Source organism: Kogia breviceps, chromosome 11 (assembly GCF_026419965.1).
Source record: "Kogia breviceps isolate mKogBre1 chromosome 11, mKogBre1 haplotype 1, whole genome shotgun sequence".
NCBI lineage: Eukaryota > Metazoa > Chordata > Mammalia > Artiodactyla > Physeteridae > Kogia > Kogia breviceps.
In genome coordinates, this window is record NC_081320.1 from 67,265,797 (window position 1) to 67,285,456 (window position 19,660).

The following is a 19,660-nucleotide window of genomic DNA, read 5'->3' on the forward strand; positions in this document are numbered from 1 at the left end:
AGAGCATCTTTGGTTCAGAAGACAGTGAATAGATATTATTGAGTAATGACTTCTTCCCATATTCACCACATGGAGGTAGAAAAAAAGATATGAAGAGCTTTACCTCAAAAACAGACAAACAAACAAACTCATAGAAGAAGAGATCAGATTTGAGGGGGAACTGAAGGAAGGCAGTCAGATACAAACTTCCAGTTATAAGATAAATAAGTACTAGGGATGTAATGTACAACATAGCAAATATAATTAACACTGCTGTATGTTATATACGAAAGTTATGAAGAGAGTAAATTTTAAGTGTTCTCATCACAAGAAAAAATACTTTTTTCTTTTTTTTGTATCTATATGAGATGATGGATGTTCACTAAATTTATAGTGGTAATTTCATGTATGTAAGTCAAATCATTATGCTGTACACCTTAAACTTATACAGTGCTGCATGCCAATTATATCTCAATAAAACAGGAAGGGGAAAAAAAAGATGAGGAGCCTATAAGCTACCTGTTCATTGTCTCCCCAAGAGCCTAGCTTAATGTTAACTTCATAGCAGACACTCCATAATTGATTTAAATCATTTACTATCTCCACATATGAAGTTTTCATATATGCATTTTATATGTAAATGCACTCAAATGGTTGTCAGTCTTAAAAATATATATGCTGATGTTTTTGTGCCGACACTGTCTCTTTAGCAAGGCATTTCTATGAATGTGACTCCCCTGACACACTCCTTTTCCTGACAGCTCTCTTCCCCATTCCCTGCCTTCCTTTTAACATTTCTGCCAAGTCAAGAAGATCAGAATGAATCTTTCATGTTTTAAAAATCCTAGAATCTAAAGCTAATAAGAACTATACACTGAACAGGGAAAGGATGAAGTAAAGATGCTCTCTACGTAACACCATGACTTTCAACATGACAGAGCTGAGTCTGGGACAAAAATATATGACCAAAGGTCAAGAAGTTCAAGAAGATCCATTTTGTCCTAATATGAGAGCCCAGGATGGGGTGTGGTTGGTGGACATCACGTAGGATGTAGGCTAAGTGGGGTTTCAGGGTTTGGGGTTCTTAAGATAAGCCAATAAACAAAAGGATAATAATCCTCTGGCAAGAAGTGTTTTTAAAATACATGAGTAGTTCAAGAGGTTGTGGCAGATGGCTTGACAGAAAAAAACTGAGTCTTCCTGCTGTGAGAGAAGGATTATTCTTCTCTTCCCTTGAGGCAAATTTTGTTTGCCACTCAATGCACATTTTCAGTGTTGGGGGATTACATAACTATAATCAAGGTACTCTTGCAGAGAATTCCCCTGGGGGGTGCCTGAGTGATTAGTCACCAAACAGAGTCCAAAGAAGTGGACAGAGGTGGTAAACTAAAGTAAGCAAGCCTTAGTCATTCACTACCTTTAGAAGATCAAAACCATCTCTTTCTGCAAGTGAACTGAGAACATCTTCCTCCAAAAGAAAGAAGAACTTAATGGATGACCCTGAAATGAACATAGGATGTGAACACAGATAAAAGAGATAATGTTTTCTTCTGACATAGGAGGAAATGAAAGTGGAACAGGCAAGAGCCAAAGAGAAACGAGGTATTAGTTTTCAATTACTGCATGACAAATTACCACAAATTTAGCACCTTAAAAGAGCACCCACTGATCAGTTCATAGCTCTGTGGGTCAGAAGTCCAACACGGTGTAGATGGGTTCTTTGCTCAGGGTATCACAGGATGAAATTGAGGTAATGACCACATTTTCTCATCTGGAAGCTCTGGGGAAAAATCCATGCTCATTCTTGTTGTTGGTCAAGTTCAGTTCCTTGCAACTAGAGGACAGAGGTCCCCTACTCCTTGCTGGTTGTCACCCAGGGGCTGCTCTCAGCTCTACAGGCCACCCACTCTCCTTGCCATGTGGTTTCTTCCATCTTTAAGTCAGCAAACCTTTCCCATGCTTCCAATTTCTGACTTCCCATCCCTGACCTCTAGATCCAGATTTAAAGGGTCAAGTCCACACAGACAATCTCCTTGCCTAAGGTCAACTGATTTGGGACCTTAATTATGACTGCAAAATCCTTCTACAGCAATACATAGAGTAGTGTTTGACTGGATACCTGGGAGAAGGTGAGTGTACACCAAGGACCAGGAATCATGAGGGCATTTAGAATTCTTCTTATCACAGAAGACACCTGCTATCAGGGCTCATGGTTTCATATGAGACCATGGCTTCCTTATTTAGAAAAACAGGGAAAGAACCAGTGCAAACCAAAACACTTAGAGAGAAAGGGGTCTTGGACAACGGCAGAGATTTCAAAGCTCTGGATTCAAAGAGAACTCTAGATTGGGACCAGAAGTGGCATGTATTTGTCCAACATTCATTCTATGACATCCAACAGAGTCAGGAATGAGGCAGGAGGGGACCTGGAGCTGGCTGTCTCTATAAAACTATGCCAACATAGTAGGGTGCTAAGTAAATATCTGCTGAATGAAAGAACTAAGCCCAGTTGGGGGCAAACATTAATTAATATTAGAATCACAAATCTAAACCCAGCATATTTCTATTCTTTTGTCTTTCCTCCATTTCCCTAAATTTGTAGAAAAATGTCCTGAGCTAAGGCTTTTCCCCACTTCTCCGTCAGAATCAGAGTGACAAATGTGCCTCTGATGGCCAAGCATGCCAGTGGCGGGGACAGTGCTGCAGGAGGGAGGGTCAGGGATGGCTATGGTGATGATCCCTTTCTACCCGAGCTTCAGTTCCATACCATCCCCCTGACTGCACTATGGTTAACCAAATTAGGCCTTGATGGATAAGCAAAAAGAGAAGGAGAAGTAATATCACTTGAGCAACTCCTGTGTTCCAGATACTTTACATAAGTTCTTAATTCTCATAGTAACCTTGTGAAACGGATATTATTTCTAATGAGGAAATTTAGGTACAAAGATGGGATCTGAAACCCGGGTCTTTCTTTCTGAACCCCAACCACTGTACCAATCTTGTTCCACGTACTGTTAACTTGTTATAATTTCATTCACAGTCTTAAGTTTTAGGTTCTTCTTTCACCTACTATAGGTGTCACCTCTCCTGTTTTTCTTACATGAACCTTGAATTCCCAACCTGTTCAATCCCCACTGAGGTGCTATCCTCCCAAACCAGTCTAGACAGCTTTTACTCTTCCTTCTGTTGAGCTAATTTCCAAGTGGCTGCCTAAAGGTCCAATAAAGATGACTGATACTGGAGTGGAAGTTTTTGTACTTGGATAATGTTCTCTTATTTCTAGTGATTCACCTTTTCTTTGGGGACCAGAGAGAGACTTATGAGCTTGAGTCTCTTCTGCCCAATCAGGTTCTCTTTTCTCCACCCACAAGACCCCTCAACACCAGACACATTTTGCAGAGCCAGGCAAGCTAACCCAAGAGACTTATCCTCATTTACCCTTAGGGATTTACAGTCTATATTTTAAAGTGAAAAATCCCATGAAAAAGACAAGTTTGCAGAGGGAGAAATGAAACTTAACACCAAGTGATGTGTCATTTCGTGGTCCGGTCAGTCTCTGTGTGCACTGCACTGTAACAGCATTAGGGAAAATTAAGTGAGAAAAACATTACAACAGCCCAGGGACACTTCTACCTAAATTTTGTGATTACATTTTAAGTGCTCTCTGTCACAGATATCATAAACTGATTAAATCATTTCATGCCTGACCCCTACTGACTATGCTAAGTGAAAAGAGAGGGCTATTAATAACTACCCATTTCTGACAGCTGCCCAGGGGCAATGCTGCCTTTTGCAGCAGTGAAATGACTCCCCAGCTCACTTACTGAATGCTGAATATTGATTCATATTATGAGTGTTGTCAAACACAGAGTGCAGTGCTGCAGATCCGTAGTGGCAGGTCATCAGGAATAGCATTAGCAAATGTCAGGTCAGGAATCAAAGGCCTGCTGGACTCTTTAGGGATGAGATTTATCGATTCCATAAAATGTGAAACAGATCAAGTACTTGTGATGATGGAAATGGTCGTGGCAGAATGAGGCTGAGCCTGCTCTGATGTAGACCTCAGGACAGATGCAGCACACAAGTGACTACGGAAGAAAATGCTAAAAGTTGGAATGCCTGGGACAAGGACAACAGCAGCTTTGGGCTAAGGAGATTTTAGGGCTAAATGTCAGATCTCAGATGTGAAATTGGTCAAAGGTGTACGTGGGCTGTGTGTGTAGGGGTGTGTGTGTGTGTATGTGTGTGTGTATGTATGTGTGTATGTGTGTGTGTGTCCTAGCAGTCTAAGGTGTTTTCAACAGGCAAATCTATAAGAATGTGATTAGATGCCAATGAACGTTACAAACATAATTCTCTATATAAAAGGTTCAATTTATTATTTCACTGACATCTCCTTTTGAAGATATTTAAAATATATCTAGCTTCTGGATTTCCATCATTATAATTAATTTTTGAATCTAATGCTCCCATATTGTTACTCCATTCTTGCATTATTCCACAAGATGTCAATTAAAACTGCGCCTCTATAATTCCCTTCTCCTTCTGGTCCCTTTATCTTGATATAGTTTTTTAAAAGTGCCCTAGACTAGAAGTCAGAATACTAGATTCTTTTAATCCTTCTGCCATTTATCTTGTGACCTTAGGCAGTTACAACCTCCCTGTATCTCAATTTCTTCACCTGTAAAAAAAAAAAAAAAAAAAAAAAAAAAAATCCCCCCCCCCCCAAACCAAACAAGAACTATATGTGTACTAGTGCTACAAAAAGGTTTTGTAGAAAGGATCAATAACAGATCGCAAGTTTCATTACAGAGAGCAGGGTACATGTACTATCACTCATCTTGATGTTCTGAATACCTAGTAAAGTGACCGGCTCTTAATAGTTATTTACTTTTCAATTTAGCTAAATAAAAGATGGATATATACTCTGAGACTGTAAAGGTTTACTAAAGTGTATATTGCTTTATTATTATGTGTTTATTTTCTAAGTATGTAGTACTTGTTCTAGCATCACTGAAAAAATTTTTTAAATTTTTATTGAAATATAGTTGATTTACAATGTTGTGTTAGTTTCAGGTCTACAGCAAAGTGATTCAGTTTTATATATATATATATATATATATATATATATATATATATATATATATTCTTTTTTAGATTCTTTTCCATTATAGGTTATTACAAAATATTGAGTATAGTTCCCTGTGCTATACAGTAGGTCCTTGTTGGTTATCTATTTTATATATAGTAGTGTGTATCTGTTCATCACAAACTCCTAATTTATCCCTCCCCCCCCCAGCTTTCCCCTTTGGTAACCATAAGTTTGTGCACTGGAAATGTTTTGGAACTCATATTGCTAATACTAGAGGTTTGCAGAAGCCGTACTTTGCTTTCACCTCTTCAAAAGCACAAGCCACAAAGCCTTCTTTAATTTTGCCCCATATTGTGATGGAGCCTTGAGCTCCATCTGGGAAAGCTAGCAGCTGCCAAGTTCTAATTCTGTTTATTATATCTGAATAGGTAAATATAAGTTGGTTGTTATCTACAGCTTGAAAGAGTTTCTGCTCTCTACAGAAAATGCGCTCTTTGGACCACTGTAGTACGTCCTCATTGATTAGCTTTTATCTACAAAATGCATTTCAGAAAAGTAAAGGGAACTATCCTTTAAAAATTTTTTTATAAATGATGACTATAAAATAGTCATCATTGGATTACATCAGCTTATCCTACTTTTAACTGATTTTTAAGAGAAATTTACTTATAGTTTATTTTCTCTTTTCTTCAGTCTTAATTCTACATTTTCCTCTGACAAGAAAAGAAAGAGAAAAAAATGGTATTAGGATCTCATCACCTGCCCATCAAAGGATCACTCTAGTCTTGTTTTAAATGGGTTGATGAAAGAAAATGAACAGGTGCTACAGGTTACTCAGCTGTTCTAAAATTAAAGATTGATATTTTTCCCCTTGTTCTATTAGCAGACCTTTAGTGACATGTTAGCACTGGATAATGGTTGCAGCAGTTTAAGCCTCATGCTGTGATTTTTAACAGAAAGCCTAGCTACAGCAGCAAACAATGACATCTCCCCATAGCCAGTAACCTAATAAGGAAGCAATTGCAGCCTTAGGCAGTTTGACTAAACAGCAAGAGAAATCTGACTTCCAATGTACTGACTCCACTTTAAAGACAATGGCCTGGCTTAATTAACACTGTATTCATTTGTAACTCAATCAATTCAGAATTTTCATCCTTTAACCATTGACTCTGCCAGCTTAAAAAGAAATAGAAAAAGAAGGCTCAAGCTGCTGAAAATCCCCCTTGATTTGTATAAATAGGTATTTCTGAACCAGCAATAGAATAAATAACCCTTGATGTTAATTGCTAAATTTCCCAATGGCCAGGTAATCATAAAACCATATTTTAAATAAGAAGAGAATTTCATTGACTAGTTTAAGAATAAACACGGGATATATTTAATGTAATACCAAAATTGAAATTATTTTCTCATACCCTTCTTTTCAGGGGCACTAAATTAAAAATACTAAGCCTTGCCCCAAACATATCTATTTCAAATTATTTTCTCCAACAGTAGCCTAATAGATTTTGTCTGGTGTACTTATGGGATTTCATCAACTTCATTTGGCCTATCTTGGCCCCTTGGATTTGGTGTGACCAATATACACCACCCTCTAAACAGAAATTAAAATAAATGCTAACTCATATTATTCATCTACATTGATTTTCATTTTAAAACAAGTCAATAAATAAAGTTAATTAGATAAGATTCTAGACTAAAATAGTACTATGAATACTCATAAGTGTACCCATAGTTCTCTTATTTTAAGAGAAAGAAAATACATGATTATCGCATTAGGTCAACTATGTTGTGTAAATATCTGATAAAGATTAGAATTTGCTGCCTTGTAAAAACTGTTTTTCCTGAAAAATCTTTTCATTCTACAAAATTATGCACTAAAAAAATAATACAGGGACTTCCCTGGTGGTCCGGTGGTCCAATCAGGGGTCCCGGGTTCAATCCCTGGTCAGGGAACTAGATACCGCATGCTGCAACTAAAGCTCCCACGTGCTGCAACTAAGACCCAGAGCAGCTAAATACATAAATAAATATTTAAAACAACAATAATAATAATAATACAGCTTATGAGAAAAGTGGTTCAGACCACTTAAAACTTTTAACCAGAGAATAAAATGAAAATAATAACAATCCTAACAAAAGCACTAGCATAGTTTACCTCTGAGGATATTTACACTTAGCATATAGTCAATTCTTTACAGCTTTAAACCTAAATATAGGTCCTAGAGGGCATTTGATTCTAAAGAGATCATTTGCATTAAAAATTAGAAGTATGGGGCTTCCCTGGTGGCGCAGTGGTTGAGAACCTGCCTGCTAGTGCAGGGGACATGGGTTCGAGCCCTGGTCTGAGAGGATCCCACATGCCACGGAGTGGCTGGGCCCGTGAGCCACAACTGCTGAGTCTGCCCGTCTGGACCCTGTGCTCCGCAACGAGAGAGGCCGCGACAGTGAGAGGCCCGCGCACCGCGATGAAGAGTAGCCCCCGCTTGCCACAACTAGAGAAAGCCCTCGCACAGAAACGAAGACCCAACACAGCAAAAAATAAATAAAACAAAATGAAAAAAAAATTAGAAGTATGGGGACTTCCCTGGTGGTGCAGTGGTTAAGAGTCCACCTGCCAATGCAGGGGACACGGGTTCAAGCCCTGGTCTGGGAAGATCCCACATGCCACGGAGCAACTAAGCCCATGCGCCACAACTACTGAGCCTGCACTCTAGAGCCTGCGAGCAACAACTACTGAGCTTGCGTGCTGCATCTACTGAAGCCCACGTGCCTAGAGCCCATGCTCCACAATAAGAGTAAGCCACCGCAATGAGAAGCCCACACACCGCAATGAAGAGTAGCCCCGCTCAATGCAACTAGAGAAAGCCTGCACACAGCAACAAAGACCCAACACAGCCAAATATAAATAAATAAATAAATTTATAAAAATTAGAAGTATGAAAATCCAGAGCATAGCATTCTTCATTAACTCATTGTTTTAATACAGAGGAAATGTCTTTGCAGCCTCTTCTGTGCTCACAGCTACACAGAGGGCTTATCACAGTGTAAGGGATAGAGGTTCATAAAGCCACTAAGTGAGCCACTATTTGCACTAAAGAAAGGCACTCTGTAGATTTGCACATTTTCTCATGAGGTCTTCATAAAGTGCTCAGGTTTTCTCTTTAACTGGGAGAAAACTTGCTCCTAATGGCTTCAAAACACTAATCAAAAAATGGGGAAATCGTCCATAAACCAACACAATTTCCATGTGCTATTCCTACTTCACTCCCCTATTGACCAACTAGTAAAAGATAATTTGCATCAAAGAAACTATGTGGTTTGAAAACCACATTCTCTATGATAATAATAAAGGAAATATGGCTTTTAAAAGCTAATGAGGGGCTTCCCTGGTGGCGCAGTGGTTGAGAGTCCGCCTGCCGATGCAGGGGACACGGGTTCGTGCCCCGGTCTGGGAAGATCCCATATGCCGCGGAGCGGCTGGGCCCGTGAGCCGTGGCCGCTGGGCCTGAGCGTCCGGAGCCTGGGCTCCGCAATGGGAGAGGCCACAACAGTGAGGCCCGCATACCACAAACAAACAAACAAACAAACAAACAAAAAAAGCTAATGAGGAGGGTGGGGAATGAAGGAAGAAGGGAAATGGAATCCAAGCTCTCTAACCTGGTACCAGGGTCTCCATCATCTGACCATTAGTCTGGGTTTCCAGTTTTAACTCTCACACACAGCTCTCCAGATGAAGCCATGATGGACTGACCTTTTATTTGGTTCTTGACTTATGCATTTGTTGGGGCTCAGGGCAGGCCACCCCAAAATATTGATTATTTTGAATCAAAGTTACTTAAGAAATGGCCACTGCAAGAGGGACACCTTGACCCTCCTCTCTGTCACCCTGAAAGCAGGAAATAAGTCTCTCATGTGAAAGGTGTGCTCCCTGCATCTATTAATCTGTCTTATGTCAATTTCATTATTAGTCTAGCCACAAGAACTTAAGAGGGATAGAGGGGGAAATTTCCCCACCCTGACACATTCCATAACTGCTACCCTGAGACTACAGCCTCTCTGAATACCGTGCCTTACCAGGCAGTAGTCCTACTTCTTCCATGAGTCCCCCTCCTTCCTACTTCCTCCTCTGACCTCTGTCTTACAAGTAATTCATTTAGTTCCTTCTATGTAATGCCTTGACCTGCCAGCCAAGTTTATATACATATGTGGAGAGAGAGAGAGAGAGAGAGAGAGAGAGAGAGAGAGAGAGAGAGAGAGAGAGAGAGAGAGAGAGAGAGAGAGAGAGAGAGAGAGAGATAAAGAGAGACAGAGGGCTTCCCTGGTGGCGCAGTGGTTGAGAGTCTGCCTGCTGATTCAGGGGATGCGGGTTCGTGCCCCGGTCCGGGAAGATCCCACATGCCGCGGAGCGGCTGGGCCCGTGAGCCATGGCCGCTGAGCCTGTGCGTCCAGAGCCTGTGCTCCGCAACGGGAGAGGCCACAACAGTGAGAGTCCCACATACCGCAAAAAAAAAAAAAAAAAAAAAGACAGAAAATCTTATCTCCTTAGTTAGACTCTCAAGTTGAGTGGAGGTCTTCATAGTCATCTTCCTCCTTCTATTTTTCTGTAACCAAGTGCCTCACAGTGTTTATGTATGGCAACAGTTCAATAAGTATTTGTTCCAGATTTTTTAGCTGACTTTTGAGGGCCTTATATAGAATTGTATAATGACCACTTTACATTTTGATAAGTATACTCCAAAAGACCTGAAAGAAGTTATGGAACAGTATCTAAAAATAATTTAAGCACACAAACTTAGGTTTGAGCTGATTATATTCACAGAGATGAGGACGTGGCTACTTTCTGAGGCTGTTGTGAAGCAACAGTCTTAGTACGAATATATATGTATGTTTAAATAGTAAAAATTCAGTAACGTAGGATATAAATATATATAGAAATTAATAGCCTTTAAATACACATAAAATAACCATTTCAAGGATATAATGGTAGAGAAAACTCCCTCTTAGTAGCAACAAAAAAGATAAAATATGAATAAACTTTACAAGAAATGTGCAAAATTTATATGAGGAAAACTTTAAAATACTCCTGAAAAAAACAAAGAGTAAACTTGAACAAATGGAAAGCCATCCCCTATACTTGGACAGAGAGATTCAACATCATAAAGATGTCTGTTTTCCCTAGTTAATCTATAAATTCAATGCAATCTCCGTAAAATGCTAACAATTTTTTATGAAACTAGATAAGTTGTTACTAAAGTTTGTATAGAAAAATAACATGCAAGATTAGTGAGGAAAACATTGGGAAAAAAAAGCTATGAGATGGGACTAGATGGGACTATGATCTGGTAATTAATACCAGATATTAAAACATAAGATAAAGCCTCTATAACTAAAATATTGTGATAATGACACATGAATAGACAAACCAGTGGAATAGAATAAAATGTTCAGAAATAGACCAAGTATATATAAAAATTAGTATATAAAAAAAGGTGACACATCAAATCACTGAGATAAAGGTGGACTTTTTAGTAAATAGTGCTGGGGTAACTGGAGAGTCATTTGGAAAAAAGAAAATTAGAAACATATTTTGCATCGTACATAGAATAAACTTCAAATGGATCAGATTTAAATGTAAAAAATTATACCATGTAAGTAGTATAAGAAAACATGGGTAAATTCCTCTATAATCCGATAGTAGGGAAAGACTAACTATGACTCAAAATCCAGATATAATACAAAAAAAATTTGTAAATCTGACTGCATAAAAGTTGATGAAAATTAAACTTTTGCATGGCAAAAAAACAACAACTCACAAACACTATAAGCAAAATCAATTGGTAGAAACATATATCAAGGTTAAAAGATTCTTAAAAATTGAGGGAAGGAAAGATCTAAAATCACATTTATATTTGATAGATATCTCTTAAACATATGAAATTCAACTTAACTCATAATAAAATAAATACAAATTAAAACTACACTGAGATAGCACTCTCACCTATTGGATTGGCAACAATTAAAAGGCTTGACCAAACATGTGGTGGCAAGGCTGAGGGGAAGCAGGCACTCACATACTGCTGGTGGGAATAGAGGCTGGACCAACCCTTATAGAAGGGAATTTGGCAATACATAATAAAACTACATTTGTATTTAGTTTTTCACCCAGTTGTCCTACTTCTCAGAATTCACCCTAAAGAAATATCTGAATGATGCAAAAATACATATGCACAAGGTTATTTACTGCAGCATTTTTTGTTAAGTTCAAAATATTTGAAACAATCTAAATGTCTATACACAATAGAGTGGTTAAATAAACCATGATATATCAACGCGATGGAGTAATACGTAGCTATAAAAAAAGAATGGGGACTTCCGTGGTGGCGCAGTGGTTGAGAATCTGCCTGCTAATGCAGGGGACACAGGTTCGAGCCCTGGCCTGGGAAGATCCCACATGCCGCGGAGCAACTAGGCCTGTGAGCCACAGCTACTGAGCCTGTGCATCTGGAGCCTGTGCTCCGCAACAAGAGAGGCCATGATAGTGAGAGGCCCGTGCACCGCGATGAAGAGTGGTCCCCACTTGCCACAACTAGAGAAAGCCCTCGCACAGAAACGAAGACCCAACACAGCAAAAATAAATAAATAAAATTAATAAAACTCTTACCCCCAACATCTTCTTTAAAAAAAAAGAATGAGGATGATCTGTATGAACTGATACAGTGATTTCTAGGATATATTGCTGAGTGAAAAAAGCAAAGTTCAGTAGTATATATAGAAAGGTATCTCTTACGTAAGAAAGAAGATAAAATAAGAAAATAAATATACCTTTTTTTTGGAAAAAGAAATATAGAAAGGATAAATCAGAGACTAAGGAGATAAATTACCTAGAGGAGGTGTGTGGGGATGGAGTGGAAGAGTGGTGGAGGGCAGGGAGCAGAATGATACTTTTGAGTATTCCTTTTTGTAAATATTCAACTTCTGTATCTGTGGTAATACTTTATGCATTAAAAAAAATACCACAAAACCAACACGGATGAGGGGAAAACCTTAAAATGCAACACAAATAAAAACAAGTGAACATTAACCGTATTTCAACTAAATAACTACACTGAAGATGGTGGCAGTTGTGGGGGTGGTAATGGAGGGACTAATTTTTGAACACAATTATTTTGACTTCATACCTCAGTCTAAAGACAAAAAGAACTATAAACAAATATTGAACTCTAGTAAATAGATTTGGTTTTTGCAGTGTTTATGGGTGAGCAATGCTCAAACTATTTTCTATATACTCTAGGATTCAGCAAATGAATAAATATATCGAGGATACTGAGAGTTGAGTTTTTCAATGATAAAGGAGAAAGTTACAAATATGGAAAGGGAAAAAGCAGTAATGAGCATGGTGGTGTTGGAATGGGATGCAGACATCAGTATGAGTTGATATATATAAATATGAATTTTTTTTTTTAGCTTTGTCCCCACGAGGGCCTAAAAGCATTAACATCCCAGGAACAATAAGCACACCTAGAACCCATATCTGGGTTTCTAAATAACATTTTCCACTAAAAAACCCCAGTGTTCTTTAGAGGACTGGTTGATTCCATGACTTGGGCAGGGAAAGCATAAAATGAGCCTAAAATACCTTGTTGTATCAGAAAGTTAAAAAGTGTACTAAAAGTGATAGGGCCATGCCCAAACGACAAAGCGGCTTACGTCCCAGCTTGAAGGGGCTCCCACTGACCAAATCTGACTGGGACAATTTGAGCATCAGAATAAATAATGAAAGCAAAAGATTTTAATCCATTGAATAAGATAAGAATCCATTGAGTCCATACTAAAATGCATGCATATATACATACATACATATATACATACATACATACATACATACATGCATATATACATAATGTCAACCAATAAATGTAGAAGGAATGTTTTGGATAGTAACTTATTCAGACATGATTCACCAATGTATGCTAAAATTAATGGGTGCAAGTTTGATGGGGAACAATATTTTCAAATAGTCTCAAAGTATCTCTCCACAATTACCCATTAATTATGAAAGAAAAATAGCAACTGCACAGTCAAAAACATGGAAGATGTCACCTTATACAATGATCAGAGTCAACATCACCGGTAACAGGACAAACCAATATGATGCCCTGATAGACATCATCACTTCTGTGATATGCCTGCCAAAAGTCATAACCTGAATTTGATCCTAAGGAAACAGATTAAAGGACATTCAACAAAATAAATGGCCTTTTATTACTGTTCAAAAATGTCAAGGTCAAATGAGATAAGGAAAGGCTGAGGAACTGTTCTGGATTAAAGGAGACTAAATAGACATGACAAGTAAATGCATGATCATGAATTGTATACTGTGTAGGAAAAATAGCTAAAAGAAAATCATTGAGATAACTGATGAAATCAAGTATGGATTATGGGTTAGATAATAGTTTTGTATCAATGTTAAATTTCCTGATCTTGGTAACTGTACTATGGTTATGTAGGAGAATATTCTTCTCCTTAGAAAATTCACAGTGAAGTACTTAAGGGTAAAGGGATACTAAGTCTGCAATTTGCTCACAAGTTAGATAGATGATATATAAAGATAAATAGATAGGTAGATATTAGATATTAAAAGATAAGCTATATATAGAGGTATTACATATATATTTATTTATATAAAGATTATATGTAAATATACAAAGAAAGACAGAATGTTAAAGTGAACAGGGCAAAATATAAATAATTGGTATTTCCAAGTAAAGGATACAGGAGTTCAAGTAAAGGGTATGAGATTTTTCTGTAAGTTTGAAGCTAAAAAACTGTTAAAGTGTGTGTTGTATAAATATAGAATTCGTGTATGTGTACGTGTGGGGGACATGTGTGTGTGTAAAAACATGGGCAACATAGTTCTTCCCTGCGGAGGGTATCACAATGATCATTTCCCAGTGAGAGACTCAGGGTCAGTTAGAAGATAACTTTGAAGGAGAAACCAATCTATCCCTTCGGAAAGGAAAGCCATCAGAATACAATGAATACGCTGGTCTCCTTAGTGTAAAATAAAAAATAAAAGGAAAGAAAAGGATGCAAACGAGAACACAAGAGAATAGATGTACCACAGACAGAATCAATCACCCATGTGAAGTCTCTCTGAAAACAAGTTATCAGTAAGAGAAGAAAATATTCATAGAAACTCTAAGATGGCAGAATAAAGAGTAATCATAAGTCCTGCTTTGCCCAGGACATCCTGATTTATGCCTGTGGTCCTGGCATGTTATTAATGGGGCCCCAAAGTGTTTTTTTTTCAATTAATTTTTTTTACAGTAGGTCCTTGTTGGTTATCTATTTTATTATTATTATTTTTTGTGGTAGGTTGGCCTCTCACTGTTGTGGCCTCTCCCGTTGCGGAGCACAGGCTCCAGACGCGCAGGCTCAGTGGCTATGGCTCACGGGCCCAGCGGCTCCACGGCATGTGGGATCTTCCTGGACTGGGTCATTGAACCTGTGTCCCCTGCATCGGCAGGCGGACTCTCAACCACTGTGCCACCAGGGAAGCCCGGTTATCTATTTTAAATACAGCAGTGTGTACATGTCAATCCCAAACCCCCAGTCTATCCCCCCCCACCACCCTTCCTCCCTGGTAGGTGTTCAAGTTTGGATGATAAAGTATATGATCATTCCACAGACAATGAACTATATGTCTTTCATTTTTGTAATAGTTTTTATTTCTTCTTCCTCTTTTCTGAGCTTTTTACAAGTCATGTTTCTTTTTCCTCAGTTGAATCATTATATCTGCTCTGATTTCTTATTTCTCTAATCCTGGTCTTATTTTATAGAAGCAAATACTTCATTAAGTTTTTTTGGTTTTGTTCCCTCCCTTCCTTCCTTCCTTCCATCCATCCTTCCTTCCTCCCTCTCTCCCTCCCTTCCTTCTTCCCTTCTTCTGTCTTTCTTTTTTGCTTATTTTTATTTATTTATATCTTAAATTCATGACTAATTATTGTTCTTGCCTCTACTCTACTTCAACACTTCTCTGGTGTTTACCACTTGCTTTTTTCTGTTTCTTTCCTTCATTTTCCTTGTTTTCTGTGTTGATCCTGCTTACTCTTTTTTTAAAAAATTATTACTCATTGTTGAGCAAGGTGAATTGCCCCAAGGCCAGCTATTTGTGGGAGGTTTAAGCTGGGGAGAGCCAGAGCCATGGTGCAGGCTATTAGGCTATTAGGATCTCTAATAGGACATAAGATGGAATAAATTCTCTCAGTCCTTCCTTCCCCTGAGCCAAACGAAGTTAGCACTCCAGGGCTGTTCATGATATAGTATCTCTTTCCTCAATCCCACCTTCCCAAAAATCTGCTTCCTACAACATGCTTCACCCCATCCTGCTTCTCAAGACTTCATGCCAAAAATTCTCAGGAAAACTCCTAATATCAGCCTATGCATCCATTCCCTTATTTTAAAAATGAGATTATTGGATTTGTCCCTCAGAGTAAAGGTGGATGTAACTACTATCTTTAATGTAAAGATGGTAGATACTGCCATCTTTACTCTGCCATTTAAAAACTGCATTTCTAACACACAAATGTGATCTGTCACCCTGCTAAAAAAATCTTCAATAGCACGCAATTACTTTCAGGATAAAAGTCAGATACTTAAACATGACCTTACAAAGTCCTCATAATTTTTTTCACCTTCTACACTTCTCTTTTCTGTCTCCCCAGTTGATGTGCCTTAATAGTGATGCCTTCCCTCGCTCCCACAGGAAAATAAATTTGCCCCCTTTTGTGTTCCCACTAGAAAGTATGCATCCTATTATACCTATTACGCTTTGTCACCATTTATTTGCATGTCAGGTTTCTCCAATATACTTTAAGCTCCATGAGGGCAAGCAAATTGTCATATCCATCTCATGTACCACATACAGAACCTGATACGTAGTAGGAACTCAATAATGTTTGTGGCACAAGTCTAAGTGTATTCCAAGTGATATAGCACGCAAGCAGATATTCAAACTTTTAGATTTCTGGATTTCTTCTAACCCATGGTTCCTATTGTATTAACTATTTTCTTTCCCTGCATATCAGGTTTAGTTTGCTTTCGAATTCATATGCCTGTGTATCTGTCAACATAATCTATATGTGGTAATATTAATAATCATGATTTTTTTAGACATTTGTACAATGTAACTTTGATCAATAAAACAACTTATTGTTCCAACACATATTGACACTTCAAAAGCAAATAGCTAGCCTCTCTCTATGCTGTAAGTACTATATTTTAGCGACTAATTGATTAAGATATTGATAAAAAATGAACTGGTCGTCAAGAAGCCATATTTAGAAAATGCATGTACATACATACATACTACACATAGAAGTGCAGGAAAGCACTACAAAGAATAGAATCAAGAGTTTTAATTCTGAATTACTATGACATAACATTTGTTTTAAATTAGTTGAATAGTCTCTAAAAATATACTTCCCTGCCTTTTATTTTCTCATGCTTAAACTCTTGCAGAAGATGCCTTATAATAATGATATAGCACCCCCCAAAATGCATAAATTATGGTCTTTTACAGTGTACTAAAAAATATTTGGCTTACTTTTCTTAAAGGGAGCCTGTATGTAACAGAAAATACAAGGATATTCTCATGGTATTAAAGGTTTATCAAAACTGCCATGATATAGACAAACTTCAAATAAAATAGATACCTATACATACCAAGGAGATTTGTGGTATTACTATTTATTTTATATTAAATAGACATATCAATATATGATGTTAAAAAACAATAACCATAAACTAGTTTAAGGAAAAAAGAAAAAGGGATATATGACTGGAACCAAAACACTGGCTCCTGTGACTAATAATGCTATCGCCTCTGATAAACTATGAATATGTCAGTTGTCTTTCTCATTCAAATAAAATTTTGTCAACTACATCTGCACAGCAGTTGTGGGCTGTCAACTAGGACACTTAAAGAACCTTAAAACAGCTGGGGGCTTCCCTGGCGCAGTGCTTAAGAATTTGCCTGCCAAGGCAGGGGACATGGGTTTGAGCCCTGGTCGGGGAAGATCCCATATGCTGCAGAGCAACTAATCCCATGAGCCACAACTACTGAGCCTGAGCTCTAGAGCCTACAAGCCACAACTACTGAAGCCCATGTGCCTAGAGCCCGTGCTCTGCAACAGAAGCTACCACACCACAACAAAGAGTAGCCCCCACTCGCTGCAATTAGAGAAAGCCCGCGCAGAGCAACGAAGACCCAACGCAGCCAAAAATAAATAAATTAAAAAAATTTTTAAAAATTAAAAAAAAAGCTGGATTATACAAAGAAATTCTTTATATCATGGTTGTGCAGTCTCAAATGATACCACAGTATATTAAACGAGGCAATTTTTAAACGGAAAACAATATAAAATATTGTGTAAGTAGAGCCATATATTTTTAGTATTTGAACTCCACGTAACCCTGGTGTATTGGACCCACTAGTTAAAAGGAGACCAGTTGAGAATGGGGTTTAATTCTTAATCGTAAAAACAGAATGGAACAAAAACTATTAAAATTCCTTGGAATAATCTTTACAAGAATAGGTTTATTAACTACCTAATAGTACAATCCAGAGAAAGAAGAATTGATCTTCAGTTTATCTTGTGACTACAAAATGAGATTTTTATAAGCTCTAAATTAAAAAAAATCAGTCTCTGTTCTTTATACTAATATATATTAGTATAAAGAACATATATTATATATAACATATATTAAGATTTATAGTTTCATAAATTATAACATATTATATATGCATATATATATACGTATCAGGCCCCCAACAAGTTCATATGCACAATAGGGAATGCCTTTGTCATCTCTTGTTCTAAGGCCATCACACTATAAAACTATTAACAATAATTTTTAAAAAGAACCTAGACCTGGAAATATTGTGTCATTGTCAGAGGTTAACAAATACTTTCTACACATTAAAATTTCAGAAAGATTTTTAAAATAAGAATTAAAATGATTTCTTAAAACACATCAGAAGCAAAAACTAAGAGAATTCAGCACCACCAAACCAGCTCTACAACAAATGCTAAAGGAACTTCTCTAAGTGGGAAACACAAGAGAAGAAAAGGACCTACAAAAACAAACCCCAAATAATTAAGAAAATGGTCATAGGAACATACATATTGATAATTACCTTAAACGTGAATGAATGAAATGCTCCAACTGAAAGACACAGGCTTGCTGAATAGATACAAAGACAAAACCCATATATATGCTGTCTACAAGAGACCCACTTCAGATCTAGGGACACATACAGACTGAAAGTGAGGGGATGGAAAATGATATTCCATGCAAATGGGAATCATAAGAAAGCTGGAGTAGCAATGCTCATATCAGATAAAATAGACTTTAAAATAAAGAATGTTACTTACAAGAGACGGAAGGACACTACATAATGATCAAGGGATCAATCCAAGAAGAAGATATAACAATTATAAATATATATGCACCTAACATAGGAGCACTTCAATACATAAGGCAACTGCTAACAGCTCTAAAAGAGGAAATTGACAGTAACACAATAAGAGTGGGGACTTAAACACCTCACTCACACCAATGAAGAGATCATCCAAACAGAAAATTGATAAGGAAACACAAGCTTTAAATGACACAACAGACCAGATAGATTTAATTGATATTTATAGGACGTTCCATCCAAAAAGAGAAGATTACACTTTCTTCTCAAGTGCACATGTAACATCCTCCACGATACATCACATCTTGGGTCACAAATCAAGCCTCAGTAAATTTAAGAAAACTGAAATCATATGAAGCATCTTTTCTGACCACAAAGCTATGAGATTAGAAATCAATTAAAGGGAAAAAAACGTAAAGAACACAAACACATGGAGGCTGAATAATACGTTACTAAATAACCAAGAGATCACTGAAGAAATCAAAGAGGAAATCAAAAAATACCTAGAGACCAATGATAATGAAAACACGATGATCCAAAAACTATGGGATGCAGCAAAAGCAGTTCTAAGAGGGAAGTTTATTGCTATACAAACCTACTTCAAGAAACAAGAAAAATTTCAAATAAACAATCTAACCTTACACCTAAAGGAACTACAGAAAGAAGAACAAACAAAACCCAAAGTTACCAGAAGGAAAGAAATCATAAAGATCAGAGCAGAAATAAATGAAATAGAAACAAAGAAAACAATAGCAAAGATCAATAAACTAAAAGCTGGTTCTTGGAGAAGATAAACAAAATTGATAAACCATTAGCCAGACTCATCAAGAAAAAGAGGGAGAGGACTCAAATCAATAAAATTAGAAATGAAAAAGAAAAAGTTACAACAGACACTGCAGAAATACAAAGCATCCAAGGAGACTACTACAAGTAACTCTATGCCAATAAAATGGACAACCTGGAAGAAATGGACAAATTCTTGGAAAGGTATAAACTTCCAAGACTGAACCAGGAAGAAATAGAAAATATGAACAGACAAATCACAAGTAATGAAACTGAAACTGTGATTAAAAATCTTCCAGCAAACAAAAGTCCAGGACCAGATG

The 19,660-nt window shown here is 37.4% G+C and overlaps 1 protein-coding gene across 2 annotated transcripts in view; it reads right to left on the bottom strand.

Moving 5' to 3' along the window:
• CAMKMT (calmodulin-lysine N-methyltransferase) overlaps positions 1-19,660 on the bottom strand; it is a 437,650-nt gene that overhangs the window by 203,393 nt on the left and 214,597 nt on the right. The gene's annotated exons all lie outside the window — the stretch shown is intronic.